The following is a 19144-nucleotide window of genomic DNA, read 5'->3' as shown; positions in this document are numbered from 1 at the left end:
TTCTGAGTACACCTACTACATAGTTGTGTGTGTGTGTGTATGCGTGCGTGCGCGTGTGTGATATGCATCACTGATGTAAAAATAAGGTAAGGTCTGTGAGTCTTTTGACATGTCAATTTAAACATAATTTATTATAATGTCCTCCTCTCTCTCTTCTTATCTGTATCAAAGGTGTATTTAATTTTTTTTTTACAGTTTTCACTTACATGTCAAGGTATGCCCTGTGAATTTCCAATCCTTACTTAAAACTTAAAAATCCTGTATTTATTTCTTTTTTTAAGTTCGTTCTTTTTGAGTAGAGTCTATGTGCTATAAAAAAAATAAAAAACAACTTTTTGCTAATTAAATGTACTTTTTTTTTAATCACTGGCGGACCATGAGCTCATTATCAACCATTGTATGCGCTGTTGAGTCCAGGGCTACTGAGGACTCAGAATTTGCTTTTGTGAGTTGCAGGCGCGAGTGAGGCTTCCAAATGATTGAAATGTTCTGGGAGATGCCACAGCTTGTTTCTCACAATAGTAAATGAGGATTTCGGTATGTGTCTCGGTGACTGGGTCCCTTGAGGGGGAGGTGACTTGGTATTTTTAACATCTTAATGAAACGCTGAGAGGGCTCCTAATTGCGGCGCGAGTGGGTAGGAGAGAATAGAGGTGAAGTGACAGCGCTGGGAGCCTTTGATCTGAGAACTCTAATCAATGGGGATTAGTGTCCTTTAGCTCTGTGCTGCGCAATGTCTTTGACAGCCCCATGACTCTCATATTAATGAGCCATTAGCATGGCTAGAATTATGAGAGATACCAGTTCACAGATCTCTGTGGATAAGAGTTCACTTTAGGGTGACACTGATAACTCGTGGTTGCCTGCGGTGGCCTGCAGTTGTCGAACTGTTAGTCACTCCAAGTCATCTAAGAATAGTGTCTTTAATCTTTAAGGAGTCCTAAATGAAGGGTGGCAGGAGCAAGTTTATTTAATTACGCTGATCGCAATACAAAGATATATAACCAAGTCCTATCGCACCTCTCAAATTATACCCTCAGCCCTTGCGACCCTCCCTTTAAGTCAACATTTCGGTGATGTACTGTCACATGGTTTTGTGTAGTAGAATGCTGTGTGCAATCAGCACTAGTGTGGGCATGAAGTGCTGAACAGTGAACGCCTGTGGGAACTTGGGACTTTGGGGTGGTACTCGGTGTGTTTTGACCGCAGGGACCAGGGTCTAATGGCTCGTTTCCACTGAGCGGTACGGTACGGTACGGTACGGAACGGTACGCATTTATTTGCGTTTCCACTATCAAAAGTAGTGAATGGTACCAAAATGCCGAACCGTACCGTACCACTTTTTAGGTACCCTTCCATTGGGGTACCTAGCACAGTGGAACGGTACTAAAAGGTGGAGCTAGACTCACTGCAGGACGTTCGGCGCTCATGTTTCCCGGCTGGATGAGCCTTTCCTCGGCTAGGCTAGTTCGCCGCTGACGGTAGTGGTTAAACATGAGATATTCGTTCCCTGTCAATCGTTTTGGCTGAGGGCTAAGTTTAGTTTCATATTAACGTTATAGGCTATTTGTATTTAACTTTACTGTTGTAAAGTTAGACTAGAGCGCTGCATTTGACTGAACTGTTTGCTTTATGTCTTATTGTATAGCTTCTTGTACCTTTTACTTAAACTTTTATATTGGCTATTATTGATAAAACTGAAATTTTACAAAAAGAAATATGGTTTCTTGTCATTTTTTTATTACAAGATTATCACTGATGTTTATTGCAACATTTGTACAAATGCATATATTGCCTGAAATATGTTTAATTTTTATTTATTTTTTTAACGAAAAGAGGTAACGTTAGGGTTGTGTTTTAAATTTCGTTTTGTTATAAACAGAATAACGAATAACGTGCAGTGAATAATCAATATGCGTTGCGCATGAACCACATTTGTGTCCCCATAATGTTTAATTTATTTAAATGAAAACGAAAAGAGGCAGAGTGGTGTTTTATAACATATTTCGTAAAATGTACATAGAGTAACAGAGATAACCGGAGTAGCAGAGCGAGCTGAGTGACGCTTTTAAGAACGCGCTGTACCATTTGCATGTAGGAGTCGCACATGGCAAGTACAAACTTTGCGTACTTGATATTGAGAAAAGCCTAATGTCGGCGCTTGTCTTCTTGTGACAAACATGTCGAGGAACAAGAACAAGATCTGCTGTATGTCATCCATTGTAGTTTACTATGTTCTTCTTCGCGCGAAAATGACGTCGATCGAAACACCACGCCTATCAAGTAAGGGTACTGTTGGCAGTGGAAACGCTAGCCAGATCATGGTTAAAAGACCCGAACCGTACTGTACTGTCCCGTACTGCTCAGTGGAAACGAGCCATAAATAAAGTTCTGGGTAAAAATTTCCCTCTCAGAAAGTCCCTGCTCGCGAGGTAGTACTTTTTCAAAGTTCAGGGACTTTTCTGGGGTGGGACTTAGGTGCTGAACATACTGATTGGTTGAGTTCACGCAGCATTTTGATTGGTTGAGCATTTTATTTCAACCACCATTTTTAAAAGTCTGCGTGCATTTTTAAAAGTAGTTGTATGCTAAAAAACTTTGTCACATGGTTTTACCCTACATTTAGCTTATTTAATAAATAACAGTCATAATAACTTTATTGATGTTAAATTAATGCATTTTTGGTCATTTATGTTCATTAAACCAACCATAGCTATATAATTAAAATCCACATCAAGAATAAACACATCAATGTGTACATTACGGTATGTTTGTTTTTTTGTATGTATAAGCCTATAATTTCTGCAACAGCTAGGTAATGACGTTGATAGGCTACTCATCATTTCAAGGTAATGTCATTGGTGAATTTGACTAAGGAAAGTGAAGCTAAAAATGTTTTGTTTTAATAAGGGAAATTTAAGGCTTTGCGTCAGGGGAAATACACAAAATTAGTGTAATTACAACTGCAATCTTGTATTATTCCTGACCCTGTTTTGAAGTAAAGTAAATGGAGTTGAGTCTATGATGGGAGTCAGAGTCACCTGGAAACACCCCTACAAACAGGGTTTGAAATTAACACTCGCCAACACACCAAATAAGCAATGGTGGGTAATACATATCAACTGCCAAAAAAACGAAAGCCTTTCAAGATCTGTTTAAATGCAATCAAACGATCAATTTAGTAATTGGGTTGATGCCTCAATATGATTGAAAAGCCTTCATTCAGATTGAACGGATCATATAAACAGAACTTTCTGAATCTGATGTTGGATTGAATACATTAGTGTATTTTGAATATACCTAATGATTCAGAATCAGATATAATAATATATATATATATATATATATATAAAATCTAAGCAGTGATCTTGATAATCTGGTTTATTTCTGATATTTTTTGTTTGTTTATTTTGGCTAGTTCTGAATAGTTGGATAGTGAGTGAAAAGCAAGCTCCAAAAATAGCTGTCCTGCAGCTGTCAACTGTGATTGGATGGGAAGAAAAAATGGGCTAGTTTTCTTTCCTTTGTATACACACTGGATACATACAGTATTCATATACCTATTCAATTTCTGTTATACTCCATGTCTAGTTTTCTTTCCTTTGGATTCACACTGATACATACAGTATTCAGATACCTATTCAATTTCTGATATACTCTATGAGCTTAAGTCTGCTGACAACAGGACAAACTGAAGTCAAAGAACATTTGCTTTGACGAGTCCTGCTCGTTTGCATCTCTGTACAGATTTCAGAAGGACACTCACATAAGGAAAAAGTGGATGGTTTATTATTTTTAATGACGACTGGGATCGCATCAGAGGATTGCAGATTGTTTTGAAAACTAGGCACAATGTAATGGAGAAAAGAAACTGTTGAAAGACGAAGAAGCCAACTGTACGCAAACTGTAAGTAAACAATTTAGTTAGACTTTATTTTAATGTGACGTAGTTACATTGTACTTACTCAAATAAGTAATGAGTAATATTAATTACCTACTAGGGGTGTGACGAGATCTCGTTCCCTAATCTCTGCATTTAGGCTAACAACTCATTAACAACTAATTTATATTCAAGTATTTCATGCATAACAAATAAATGCATCTATTCAACCTTTAGTGCATGAGGATGAGGATGGTATATAGACTTTAAGTCACATGTTTTTCAAATACATCATAAATAAAATGCATTGACATTTGTCAACCTCGAAAAAAAATGAAAAACAAAAGTGCATCCTCAACAAAAATAAAGTGCATCCTCAAAATTGCATAGTGCCAATGCCGGTTCAACATCATGATGTCTGTCAGCCATCGCGATGGACGATGGCATCGTCTGTCGGCCCAACCCTACCAGCAAGCGTACTTTATCGGATCTAGTTTTTTAATTCTAGGATTTTATTTATTTATCGGAGCAATAAAAATGACGCCATTTTCACCCATATCGCCCGATAATTTATCTGTCCGATAAATATCGTGCATCCCTAGTTAAAACATTTCAAAATGCACCTGCAGACTATTTTTCCATTCATGAATTTTGTCATTTAGGATTTCTATTAAATATTGTGCAAAAATCTCGTCTCGTTCTCGTGAACCCAATCTTGTGTCTTGTCTCGTCTCGTGAGATAAGTGTCTCGTCACACCCCTATTAACTACATGTACTTATCATGTGGGATAGATTTTTAATGCATCCTAACTTCACCCGTATGTAATTAATCAGGTCCTGGGGGAGAAATTCTGAAGTGTTTACAGTGTCTTCTCATGGATTATACAAACATGATATAATCTATCAGTTTTAATATTGATGACTGAGAAAGAAAGAACTGACAGCGAAGGCTCAAGAGCTTTGTAATGTTATTCAGAGAGGTGTGTTTCGAGTTCAGGGAAGGATCGAAATCTAGTGACCTGAGAAAGACAGCAGTGAGAGATCCCTGATCAATCGGAGCCCAAGCTACTCAATAATGAATGTGTGGGAGTCATATAATCCAAAATGCATGTCTGATTTTACCTTCTAATCCATCAGCCTTTCGATATCTGTCAGCATCAGGTGCACCATCCAGGTCTTTTTTCCTTTTCTTCCATGTTTTATCTACACTCTTATCTCTTGTGGCAGCTGACACAACCACAGCTACACATACAAAGAGTGTTTATATAGTAAGATCAAACACTTAACTTTGTTTGGCAGTGCTGAAAGCTAAAGGTGTTTGAATCTTTGGACCATCACTGAGCCATTGGATTTTTGGAAGTTTATGTATATCCCAAATGTGCTTCTCTGAAGGCCACATACTCAATTTATTAATAGGATCTATACCAGTGTGTCTATATGTACAACCAACCCGATCTTCCGGCACTGTGTATTTATTGCACGAGTTCATGCTTTCATTTGGTGTGCTCTTTATATGCAAAAACACATTTTAATAACTGACTCCCACACCCAACCTTAATTGTGTCTCGAAAGCTTTGTGATATTATTTCTCCTCTAGTGGATGTCAGGTAATATTTTCCTGATTTCTGTTCTCCTTTGGCACTTTCACTTTAAACGAATAGCCTACTGATCAGAGCAACTTTATATTGGATTTGAGCTTGCCTAGCTGCACCGTGTGAGTCAGGACTACCGTTGCTGGTGAAGTTTACAGAAGCCTAGCCTACTAATGTATACAGTAGAAGACTTTCAAATGTGCTGCCCTTGACTTTTTACTTGCACAACCAATGAAGTTTGCGAACTGTTTTTTTTACGTGCATGCAGAACCAATGAAGTTTGCACGGTTTCTTCCTCATTCACTACGGTGCATGATGGGCAGTTCTTCCATTGCGCGTAACCGAAGAAGTTTTCTTCTCGGCAGGCAGGCTTGAAGTTGAAAATGTTATAATGTATAACGTAATGATTTGGACATTTACAGTCAATGTTTCCTATTTATACACGTTGTATAGGAAGAGCAGTGTGTAAGCAAAGTCTTTGTGGGCAAACTACGGCCAAAGAGCTCTTCCATTGGAAGGCCTATTGCTTTCTACAAAGTAATTTTCAAAAAGCAAGCTTTACAAATACTGCTGTATTTTCTGAGGTAAAACTGTGTACGTTTAACTCAAATGGGTAGGTTTAGGCCTGGGAGGACAATCCCGAGAACCAACACACGCACGCTCTGGAGATTATCACGTGAAACGAAACAATACCCAATCAGAAAGCGATCTGACAGAAGACTCACCTCCAGCTTGCGCTGTAACATGTAAAGTCTATGTTCACACAGTCTCCATGACTTAATCTAAACATTTTACTTGTAAGATTTTAAAAAATCTTTTAGTGTGGCCCAGCCTTAAATCAAAACAGATCATAACCGTCACAATGATTTTACTTTCCTCCACCGGAATTATATAAAGATCGTTCTATCAGATCTTATGTACAGTAGCAGGGCTGTAAGTACTCAGTGCCATATTAGTTGAAATCTGATATTAAGCACAAAAAAGAAGGAAAAAAATCATCCCTGAACAAGTACACACTTCAACTAATGTAAATATGACAAAGCAGTGCTACATGACATATATCCTTAGTATTAAATGTGATAGGGTGTACTGTCAGTGTTCAAAAGGTAACACATCATCAAGTTTATTTTGACCGCTAGGTAACTTTACTCAATTTCTGATACTCTATGATAGTCTATGTTGGAACAGCCCAACAATAACTGTCAGTTTGAGGGAGTAAAAAAATAGAGGGTTGTGAGAGAAAAAGATAGAAAGGTGGAAATATCCTTCAGATCGGGATGGCAGAGAATAGCTCTTTCAGAGGGGGTTGCACTTAAAGGGAAGTGGGAATTATGCTTTCTGTCTAACACAGCCCCTGGTACATTATTTGATTCACTGACATATAGGAGAGAGAAACATTATGTTTTTGGGAGAGCACAAGCAATGATATCACCATAAAGACTCTGCCCGAGAGGCAGAAGAAGCTTCTGATATCAGAAAAGTTATTAAAGTTTTGTTCATTCATATCTTGCCAAACTCGCTCAGTACAAACCTACACATATCAGGACTTCATTGTAATCAGTATTTCAGTAATGCAATAGTTGAAGGCCAGACAAAAATAGTCTGTCAATGTCAGATGTTTTGCAGTCATAATGTGTTGAGCTATTGTGCAGGGACTGCCGAAAATCATAATGATGAGTTTGACTCTAACCCAACTTTTGACATGAAAATTAACCAAAAACAAATGTGCAGCATTTCCAATGCCAACAGCAGGATTGTGTGCCATTCAGAATTAAATTAAGAATGTCTTTAAAGTTCCAATTCAATTCTTGAATTTGAATTGCTGTAGCATACGGTACAGACATGTAAATGACATTTTAATTTAAGAACTATTGTTAATGTAAATTTTGTGAATGTATTTTAGAAGTGTATTTTTAGATAAAGAATTTAATTTAGATAAAGAAAATAATTTTTCACAATGAATTACATATAAATATGTCATCATTCTGAAATTTGAATAATCAATGTATTTTATTATATTTATTTTTAATTTTGTAGACTATGGAAGAGAAACGCTTAATTTTCTTCAAATGTACTCAAAATATAGGGTAAAATTTGTCCATGTGTATTTCTATGAAGTCATCTGTAAAGAATGTTATAGACCGTTTGTAGTGCTGTATGGTGAAATTACACCTGTTTTGATGGTTGTTTTGACAATATGTAATGTATTAGTTTAATTAGTTTAGAAAAAATTACATATCAAGGAATATATAGGCATAATCACTCAAAATTCATTATTTTATGTTCATTATGTTTTTAAATTTCTCTGTAATTTGATTGTTGAATTTCTTTTAATTGTTTTCTGCAAATTTCTCTTCCAATCCAGTTTTAACTCATGAATTGAAAGCGAGTCAGTTCTTCCATTTGGAATAAAAAAATAATAATTCTGACTCAGAATGGCAGTTTTCTTGAACTAGAGCAAAATAGGGGAGCAGTTTCTGAAAAAAAATTCTGAGGCCTGAGTGGATTGAGGACCTGGATTGACACTTTTATGCAGGGAGCTTCTTGAATGTAAATTAAGTCTTTGAACATCTCTCTTTCTCCATTTACTTGGAGGTTTTGGTTTGATGACATGCATTTTTACCTCCCGGTTTCTCATGAGTGGCTGAAAATACTCCTTAGTCTTTCCTTATAAATTCAGAATAGTACCAGCATGACAGTACACACCTTTTGAATATTTTCATTTTCTATTATGGATCACTCTAACCCAAGCCAGGTCTAAACTCAACAGTGTCCCAATTTATTCTGAAACGAAAATGAACACTCAAGCATAAAATTAAGTCAAACACATTTCTCTATTCACAATTCACTCATGCAAGAAATTGACAGTTACAAACAGACAGGACAGCTAAAAAATAAACAAAAAGCACAACTGCCATTAACAAAAGACTATTCAATAAATCACAACAGTTTCTTCAACAATGTTTTGGTATAGGACAATGGTTTCCCGAAACCTTCTTAACGCTACGTCGTTCTTAAGTTACACCTTAAGCTGTACCTTATCGTTAATACGTGTTTCCCGAAACGTTCTTAGTTAAGTATACCTTCTGTAAGTCATACGTTCGGAAGGTTGGTCTGGATCACTCTATTAGCTTTATCTTATCACTGTTGCAGGTCTATACGAATATAATTCTGAAGTTTTAATACACCCAGACAGTGTTCAATTAGGCTAATTCAAGCGTTTTCATGCAAAGAATAAAATTGTCATTACACTGATTGTTGTTAGATTTTTAATTATATTATTACATAATATTATTAATTTAATTAAAGAGCTCTTTTAAAGGCCAGTGAAAGCATAGGCTACTGTCAGTTAAGTCCTAGGCCTATTCGGATACTAATTGTTTCTCATGGGCTTGTACTGTATTTTAAACATTTACAGGGGTGAGTCGGTGATTTTAGTGCCGTCCGAATCCATAATATCAGTGTTTTTTCTAACCCAACCCCCTGTAAAAATCCCTGGCCAAATTAGTACCTACTGTTTTTTGACAAACAGGTCGTGTGGTGATTTAATTGCTGTCTGAATCCACATCTCTGAGTTTACAAGAAGAGATTCAAAATCCACTGTTTAAATCCTTTTTGATCACTGCCGAGCAAGATGTTCACTTTTATTACTGAAATGCTGGAAAGTATTTACAAGAACAATATTTCATCGCAGCTCCACCTCAGTGAACAAAAATGGGAAAGAGAAGAAAGCACAATGATTATTGATAATGAAATGGTTATTATGGCAGCAATATATGATACATTTTAAAAAATATGTAGGCTAGGCTATTATAGTTTATTGTTATTATAGCCCATGAGTCCTAATAAATGCAATTTCAACTATTTCTGAAGTGCTTCTTTTATAAAGAACACCGCTTTCTCGCATAACGCAGTGAAGCAGCCCCTGCACGAGAGATTAATTGATTCTCGAGCCATCGATATCAACCAATTCAGCACCATCGCCACGGACAGCACCCGGTAACGTCGCACGTAAGAAGGTATACTGTATCTTAAGCAGCTTCCTAAGGTATGGTTCGGGGAACACGCCTAGAAATGGTATACCTTCAGTTAAGTTATACCTTAAGAGTCTTCGTAGAGCGCTAAGAGACAACGTTATCGGGTAACCCAGCCCAGATCTTCGAAAGCCTTTTTTAACCATTTAGAGTGTGTTGTATGCAAATGACCACATGCATGCAAACAATATGACTGTACTCTTATTTATTTTTATTTATGACATATAAATTCAACTTTGCTTAAAAAAGAACTTCTGGTATATTTACTGTTATTTTTGCAATAGACAAAAAACTAAATTATAACAAAGAATGATTATATAAAAAAGAAACGTTTTTTTTTCTTTCAAGTTATTATAATTTATTTATCAGAGTGTTTAGTAATTTCAAATGTTTATTTCTTAGAGACAGAGAAAAAAAAATAGTAGCACTGTCTGTCTAACAGCCCCTTTGGTGAAAAGGAGTGTGGCCTTCACAATGTGCTTTTCTAAAGCATGTTTTTGTGTGTCCCAACATGCTTAAATCCACGTTGCCTTGGGAACTCTGGAAGTGCGAGTGTGAAGGAGACTGAGAAGTAAAACCCGCTGGGTCGCAGGTGTTGGAAATGAACACTGTCCAATGATCCTGAAAGACAAGGCAATTTGGCAGGCACTGTTGGAATAATGAGAAAAGAATGGTAATGTTGCGGGGCTGAGCTCTCTTGCAGGAGCGTTTGTAAGCCGGGCCAAGGCCAACTTGCATGCACATCGAGGTGCTTGCACATTAACCTGCACAAATAGGGGTTGCAGCACCCCCAACCATCCACCTTTGACTATGTCTGACTGTGGGTAACACTCACCCTACAAAGTCGTATTACGGCTCCTTACACAGGCAAAACAGACATCTCTTTTTGTCAATCTAGCCAGTGTAAGCAGAAGATACCACAGGAAGCAATATGAGGAAAACATGTTGAAGCAAGAGAGACTGAGGAAGACAGAGCGAGAGCAAGAGGACTCTCCAGAGAGGGATAAAGAGATGGATGAGGCATAGCTGTCTCTTAGGGGAACTGCTCCTCATGTTCTCTCAGACGTGACATATAGTGTTAGTAGATTAGATGAACTTGAAATAAAGGAAGAACTCCACTAACCTGCTGCCAGATTCACCACGGCCAGCTGGAAACATCCTGTTAAACGAGGGAAGATAGAGACTTAAGACCTCGGGCCGGTTGCACCAGCTGTGTGTAATTTACAACTTAGCCTAGTTTTGACATAAATGGGCACTAAGTTACAACTTACGCAATACTAAATATTTTTGTGTTGCACCATTCTTTTTTCAAAATGAACACAATTCAAATGAGTCAATGCATCATTAATCCTTCTTCAAAAACATGTTTTTGTCTTACTCTGATTTACTATGGTAAGCATGTTATAGGTGTTTATTAGGGCTGTGCCGGTAAACTTGACAACCGCACCACCGCGGTTGTAAAGCGCCACCGCGGTGGCTGAGTAGTACCGGCGGTGGTTCGTCTAAAAAAAAAATTGTATATGAATGCTGTTTTACATTAATATTATGACACACAAAGCTTTGTTTACAAAATAAATAATAGGTTAGCAATTAAATGTTATATCGCAGCCATGGAAAAGTTTGAATTCATGACGAATGAGAGAGTTATAGCCTACGTGAGCCCATAAATTTAAGCTTTGTCGGCTTTGAATTCTGGTTTGCGATCCGGTCACCCGATTATTAGCGAATTTAAAAATATTCCATTAGTTATTCCTTATAGAAAGCTTGAATTATCGACTTTTAAACAAAACAATTCAAAACGAAAATAAACCGACTAGCATTATGCTTATGTATTCCGAATGAAGTGTGCATTTCTCTCTAGGCGCGTTCACTGCGAAGAGTGAGCATCGTCAACTTCATCTTTGCAGCCCGACACACACACACACAAAAACACTTTATTAATAAACAATTCAAATGTCTCCTTGCTATATTTGACACGTTCATAATCATTACTTTTGCCGGTTCTTTGTGACAGCTGTTATGTGCGTTAATGGCAGCGTCACCCTCCGGTTACATGAACGCGTCACGACTGCATCAGCACCAGAACATGGAGATTTTATTTTAGAGAATGATCGCACAACAGACATTAGAACATTAGATATTCTATAATTAAATCAACTAATCGAATATTCAAAAATCGTGACTCATCCCTGCATGGAAATCTCTTTTTTCTTTTCCCATCTCTTCACTCGCGTCTCACCCAAAGACCCGTTATAAACGTTTCTTCCTTTGTTTGCTTTTAGGTCTATTATTTTCGTATTCTTTACTGTGTTAAAGTAGAAAAAACGCTGTAGGACAGATAGCCTACATTTTTACTTGCAAGTCAAATTCTTTTTAACACAGTTTGTGCTTGTTAGACATATGATAATTGGTAAGGCGCGTCAAGTTCATTTTGTAAAGCGCGTTTCACACGCGGGGGTGATTTTAGTTTGGCTTTCTCTGGCAGCGAGCCTAAATGCCTTGCCCTTGTAGAAGATAAAATTCGCTCTTCATACCTTTTACAAGTAGAAAACATGAAGATATCAGGAAAGAGATCGATGGTCTCTTTCCTGTTCGTGTCCCACATCCCTCTCAAAGCGCAGAGCGGTAGGCTATATCACGCGCCTTTGTGTGGAAATATTAAACGAAAGTTTTTTTTTTTTTTTTAAATAGATTCAACTTTATTATATTATGTAAGTTACCAGTAATTACTTATATTTATTTCAATGCTTTACAGGCTTTAGTGTGTTGTTTCTTTTGTTTTTGTTTTATTTATTTATTTCAAATAACCACCCCCCCGCAACACCGCCGGTATTTGGGTCCATTACTACCGCGGTGGTAAAAAACTGCCACCGTCACAGCCCTAGTGTTTATATTTTAGACCTAGCGGGATGGTTTATCTGTAAAATTGCATACATGCGTCAATCGCCCATGCTTGTCTTGTTGTTTCCGAAAATGTAGAAAAGTTGCTCCGGTTACTTTGACGTGTGTATGATGTGGGAGTGGCATAGGTTAGTTGTCACAATGAGCAAGAGAGGTTGACATGGAGCAGCTAAATTTCAAACCTTTAAAAAGAAACGTAGAACAGAGCTTGTAATAACATGTAATAAAACAAGAATCAACATTAGCTTGGCTTTTCAAAAATAGTGAGAATTGAGGGATTTGAAATAGCGATGCAGAGATGCCGTTTTTATTACTCAACAGGTGATTAAGGTATTGTATTGACCAGATAAATTGCCATATGTAGCTCTCTAACAGAGTTTATTGTAAAACATTATCTATTGTGAAGGGTCATTTAATTATGGGTTGTTAGTTTATGTTATCTCTTAAGCCTAGTAGTGAATTTTTTTACGAGCAGTAGGATAACCATATTCATCTGCACAGTCACACCGAGCCGAAGCACAACCAAAACGCCGTTCTTCTGCAAAATGCATGCAGTTTTGTTTATTAACCACTTGAGGCCAACAGTTACTGTAAATAGTGTACCTTTGAATAATACAATTAAATTCAGCTATAATAAAAAAATATCTGTGACATTGATTAGCTCACTGGAATAGCAGAGTGACTTATGGTAATGTGTTAAAAAGGTTCAAAACTTATAAGAATGATAATTTTAAGAAACCAAATAAAATTGCAGCTATATAAAATGTATCAGTGGATGGCACATTTGTATTTAACTAACTTGACCTATACTGGCTCCTAGCAAATAAAGAGACTTTTTTCATGTGCTGACTTCAGCATGTGCCGATAGACAGCAGCCGAAGTGAGAGGGAGCGGAGGACTATTTGGAAAAAAGTTACCCACTTTTACAGTTAATTTAAGCGGTGAGTGGGAATGAAAGAAACTTGCTGAGTGATAGAGAAGTGAATGTTGATCTGAGAACTGTTTCTGCCAGAATCCGCCACTGAATAAACTTGAAATGAATCATAAAACACAGACTAGTTATTTGATGCAGAGACACTTGTGTTTAGGTCGTGAAAACGTGTTCTCATTTTAATGATTTGGAAGTTTTGAAAAGCAGAAAAACAAGGAAAGAAAAAAGGCAAAGGGGTCTCATTGAAGCCTTGTACCTGTTATTTTGCTCAGAAAATCAGCAAGCAGTGTTCACTCTCGACTAAAACTGTGTCAGGCAGACTTTGTCGCTGTTCAAAGTTATCTTATCCAGTTTCATCTATAATGGCGTTTTCACTCTTTAAAACCTGTTAGAGACCGTTTACATCACGTCGGCACTGTAGCTCTTAAAGCGATGGTACACATTTATTTTCCTTGCTATCTTTCCATTATCAACAAGGCTTTTCCAAATGCAGTGTGAAGCCAACAAACATTCCCATCTGTTATCTTGGTGAGAGGTTAATGCTTTTGTTGACCTCCTGATGCCCTAACATCATGTGGGCTACATGTCTTTATCACAACACTGCTGTGCATGCTCTGTTTTTTTAAAGTCCCCTGCTTTTCTCTCTAAACAAATCATGGCTTAAGAACACAACAAACATTTACTAAACCATAGGAGAATTGTCCAGCAGGACACTGGAGAATTACCAGCAATCTTTGAAGACATGCGGGCATTCATCAGGATACTGCTTGAAAATTCAAATACGCTACATCACAGGCTTGAAGATGAGTCATATCGCCTGAACATGTGGAAGAGACATAATTCTGAGATTGTGAAATACAGTCATTCATGCTTTCAGCCCTGACATTTCAATCAGTGGTGTGGTTGTGTTCTCTGAAGAGTGGATGATGTGTCTTGCAGGTGAAAATGAGCTCATCACATGTCATAGATTCAAGCATGCACACTACTGGAAAATCAACCTTAAGCTGGTATTTGTTTTTGTTTTTTGTTTTTTTTAAACTGGCCCAAGCTGGTCATTGGTTGGTTGGCCATCCAGTATGTTTGAAAACCCACCCTGACCACTTGAAGCTTGTTAGATCACCTGGTGCCTATAGTTTGTTGCTTGCTTATTAGCTGGTAAACCATCTTACACCAGCTACTACATTCCAAACCGCTACCAACTTAAATTGGATTTTATATTTTTGAGTAAAATAGTTTTATGTTACTATTTAGTTTTGTTTTGGAGTGAATTGGAAAGAAAAATCTCAATCTCAAATTTGTTGTAAATTAATCTCTTTACTTTCTATTTCTTGAACATCTTGAGTCAGAGGTAACTCTCGATGAAGAAGAAGAAAGATTTGTTGTCATTATCTCAATTGTGGTGCATCTTGTCTTATTTTGAAAATGTGTCATCTCACTGAAAGAAGGTGAAGCTGTTTTCAGCAATGAGAAGAGATTGCTTCGCATTCATATCTTTCTTAGACTTTGTCAATTTCCTGTCTTTTCTTATACTATAATAATACCATTATACCCAGCAAACACATTTACGTTGTGGCAACGTCTGTGGCACGTTGCATTTCTGCTATGGCAACGTCGCTGTCTACGTGCTCGCAACATTGTAACAACGTAGAATTGTAAGACGCGACAGGGCTGTAGCAACGTTGTTGCGCGACATTCAGCAACTGAGAGATGACGTTCTTACAATATTTTTATATGCTGCTATATCCCCCATTTAGCATTTTGTTAGTTAATTATAAACTTTTTATCGTTTATTGTTTATCTATATTATTATTTAATGGGGCTATCAACACCTGCAAGTGTACACTTTGAAGAATAAAAATGACAGGTTTCGTTAATTCAACTTTATTAAAACTGCATAATAGAATCAAATTGCACTTCCAAAAGTAATACATTTGTGGAAAAGAAATAAACGAATATACAAATTTATTTTAAGTATAATAAATAAAACATAAAAAGCAAAGGCAGATCAGAACATTTAATGAACAAAACCGGGTCTGTATGGCAGTATAGCCGAAAGCCGGCCGATAAAGGTCGGTAACCGGGAAAACGTCAGAGGAGCAAAGCAACGAATGAGACTAAATAGCGGAAAAATCAAATTACAAACTAAACAGTGCAAGCGAGGCTACATTAATCACATTAGAAATTAAAGTTGTAGGTTGTGTTTGATAGCTGAGGTAGGCTAAACGCAGTACTCACGTATCCTTGCTTGATGATGAATGAGAACATAATGAGCCCAACAGGTGGTTGGAATTTAAAAGGCTGATTTTCCCGCTTCAGGGCAGTGACGAGTACATTATGTAGTCCAGTGGTTGTCAAGACACCGTTGGCACAACCTTAAGCAATGGCCCTGAACGGTGGTTTAATGTCAACATTGTGACAACGCTGTAACAACCTTCACTACACAACGTAGTTATAGTAACCTTTTGGCCATGTTGTTAAAACGTTGTTAGAAGGTTGGCTACGTTGCGCCAACGTTCTGTGTTTGCTGGGTACCTGCCATTATACTTACAGGTGCTGGTCATAAAATTAGAATATCATCAAAAAGTTGCTTTATTTCAAGAATTCAACTTAACAGGTGAAACTAATAGGCCTATATTATATCATTACATGCAAAGTGAGATATTTCAAGCATTTATTTGTTATAATTTTGATGATTATGGCTTACAGCTTATGAAACCCACGAAATCAAAATCCCAGAAAATTTGAATATTACATGAAATCACACAGTAATTACACAGTAATACCATGGTGATTGAACCAGGTTTTGGTTCTTTTGGCAGTGTGGGCAGGTGCAAATCCTGCTGGAAAATAAATCAACTTTTTGATGATATTCTAATTTTATGACCAGCACCTGTACAGTGTGTGCAGAATTATTAGGCACGTTGATTTTCTGATCATATTTTATTTCCAGGAACATTTTGCCAATTCCAAACCATATTAAACTTAATAACTACTATTAATTTTCTATTTAATCATGTATAAGTGATATATAATTGTTCATGAACGCTGGAAATGAAAAATGTCTTATTTTCAGGTGTGCAGAATTATTAGGCAAGTTTTCTATTATAGATAAAATAAGCCAAAAAAGAGATTTAACAAAGACTGAAAAGTAAAAAAATATTAAATCCCCATGAGAAGAATGCAAAACTAATGCAATACTAGAGATTGCAGTTAAAGCATGACCATTGGACAGTGAAATGCTCATTGGGTCAGCAGGGTCAGACAAAAACAGGTGGAGAAGAAAAAACACATGCTAACTGCAAAAGAATGAAAAATTAAGGTGAAGAATTAAGTGTGAAACCATCGGGAACCCTTTAGTCTCCAGCACCACCATTTTCCAGAACTGCAACCTACCTGGAGTCTCCAGAAGAGCAAGGTGTCAGGGTCTCAGAGACTTGGGTTAGGCAAAGAATCCTAAAAAATAACCCCCTCTTAATAAGAGTCACAAGCTGAAGTGTTGTTAAATACATGAAGACTGTTTTTTTATAGGCTTTATAGACAGACAGATTGAGAGTGACTCTTGAAGGACCAGCAACACATCCTCTTCTACCACTGTTTGAAGAATTCATCTTCCAGAATACGTTTTAATACGTTTTGTGAGTTTATTTTTAGTCCATCTCCTACCCTGAAGTCCGTTTTGCAGAGATGGACTAAAAATTAACTCCCAAAACGTATTAAAATGTATTCTGGAAGATGAATTCTTCAAACAGTGGTAGAAGAGGATGTGTTGCTGGTCCTTCAAGAGTCACTCTCAATCTGTCTGTCTATAAAGCCTATAAAAAAACAGTCTTCATGTATTTTACTACTCATCAGCTTGTGATTCTTATTAAGAGGGGGTCATTTTTTAAGATTCTTTGCCTAACCCAAGTCTCTGAGACCCTGACACCTTGCTCTTCTGGAGACTCCAGGTAGGTTGCAGTTCTGGAAAATGGTGGCGCTGGAGACTAAAGGGTTCCCGATGGTTTCACACTTAATTCTTCACCTTAATTCTTCATTCTTTTGCAGTTAACATGTGTTTTTTCTTCTCCACCTGTTTTTGTCTGACCCTGCTGACCCAATGAGCATTTCACTGTCCAATGGTCATGCCTTAACTGTAATCTCTAGTATTGCATTAGTTTTGCATTCTTCTCATGGGGATTTAATAATTTTTGACTTTTCAGTCTTTGTTAAATCTCTTTTTTGGCTTATTTTATCTGTAAAAGAAAACTTGCCTAATAATTCTGCACACCTGAAAATAAGACATTTTTCATTTCCAGCCTTCATGAACAATTATATATCACTTATACATGATTAAATACAAAATTAATAGTAGTTATTAAGATTAATATGGTTTGGAATTGGCAAAATGTTCCTGGAAATAAAATATGATCAGAAAATCAACGTGCCTAATAATTCTGCACACACTGTATACTTGTATTACAACTCTTGGTAACTTTTCTAAAGTTTATCAGCAGCAACAATGGCCACAGAATGCTGTTTAAATAACAAGGAACATGGATTATAAAACAGGATGTTACATCAGCTCTTCCTACATAAGATTCAGGCCATAATGATGCTATTGTTCTTTTCTTACTTATAAAACATCCATTTCCACCGCATGTATTCTTCCATTACAGATCTGCAGCATCACTTACATTGATTTGAAGCAGAACATTTGCAGACCAGTATTTGAAAAAAAATCTTTTATTTATTTGCTTGGCTGTGGAATATTACATTATTGGTTTCCAGGGAAAAGGTATACACTAGGGCTGTCGATCAAGTTATTTTAGAAATAATGATATACAGTATTTATATACTTTCAGTTTTATTTTTAAGTTATATCAGTAAATGAAATGAAAGGGTTGCAGCTGTTTAAACATTAATGTAAATGTGTCAGTGAGCACATTTGCAGCCCAAATCATAGCATATTAATATCTGTTAAAATAGATCCTCATCTCAAGAAATTGACACAATTCTTATTGTTACCAATGACTCCTTTCACAAATCTACCACTCAAAAGTATGTGGTCTATAGGATTTTTTTTTAAAAACAGTAAAAATTGTTATCTATTTTCATATATTATAAAATGTAATTTATTCCTATGATGGCAAAGCTCCAGTCTTCTGTCACATGATCCTTCAGAAATCAATATGCTCATTTGGTGCTCAAGAAACATTTTCTCTTTTATCAGTGTTGAAAACAGCTCCTTTCACTTCTTTCACACACTCAGACACTCACAATGTCAGTTCTGATTGTAGTTCTACCATGTGGACAACCATTAAGTGACTGAAAGAAAAATCCCAGCAAGAAACATGTGCTGTTCAAAAGTAAATTAGGATATTGGGGAAAAAGGCACAGTCAAAGGGCCCTGTGGTCTTCTCTGTCATATTTAATTGAGAGCTCTACTAATTGAGTCTTTTCGTCATTCAGTCTGATGGCACTCCATTCTCTTCAAAGGCAGTGGGCTGCTTGGCATTGCCAAGATCTCCAGTCAAAGAAAAGTTTCCCATCAACCCATTATAACAAGACAAACGCAGATTTGTCTGGATGACCCGTTCTGACTTTTCCTTTGAAGGCAGCATGGGTAAAAAAACACAGCAATTAGAGTGAGAGTGTGACAGTATCTTCAGTAGTCTGTAGTTTCTGTATGGTTCTCTAGTCTTTCTAATCTTCTCCATTAGAGAAAATACTAGAGACTAGACCATAGGAAAGACATTTTTCAAATCTCAACAGTTTAGAGAAAATGACTTTTTTTGACAGTTAAATGCTTTGTGATTTTTAAAACGAC

At 36.8% G+C, this 19144-nt stretch overlaps 1 protein-coding gene across 2 annotated transcripts in view; it reads left to right on the top strand.

Annotated features, from left to right (window-relative positions):
- Positions 1-19144, top strand: part of tnr (tenascin R (restrictin, janusin)) — a 145423-nt gene that overhangs the window by 76133 nt on the left and 50146 nt on the right. The window lies entirely within an intron of this gene.

Source organism: Rutilus rutilus (assembly GCF_951802725.1).
Source record: "Rutilus rutilus genome assembly, chromosome: 6".
Classification (NCBI taxonomy): Eukaryota; Metazoa; Chordata; class Actinopteri; order Cypriniformes; family Leuciscidae; genus Rutilus; species Rutilus rutilus.
This window is presented reverse-complemented; position numbering and strand designations above follow the sequence as displayed.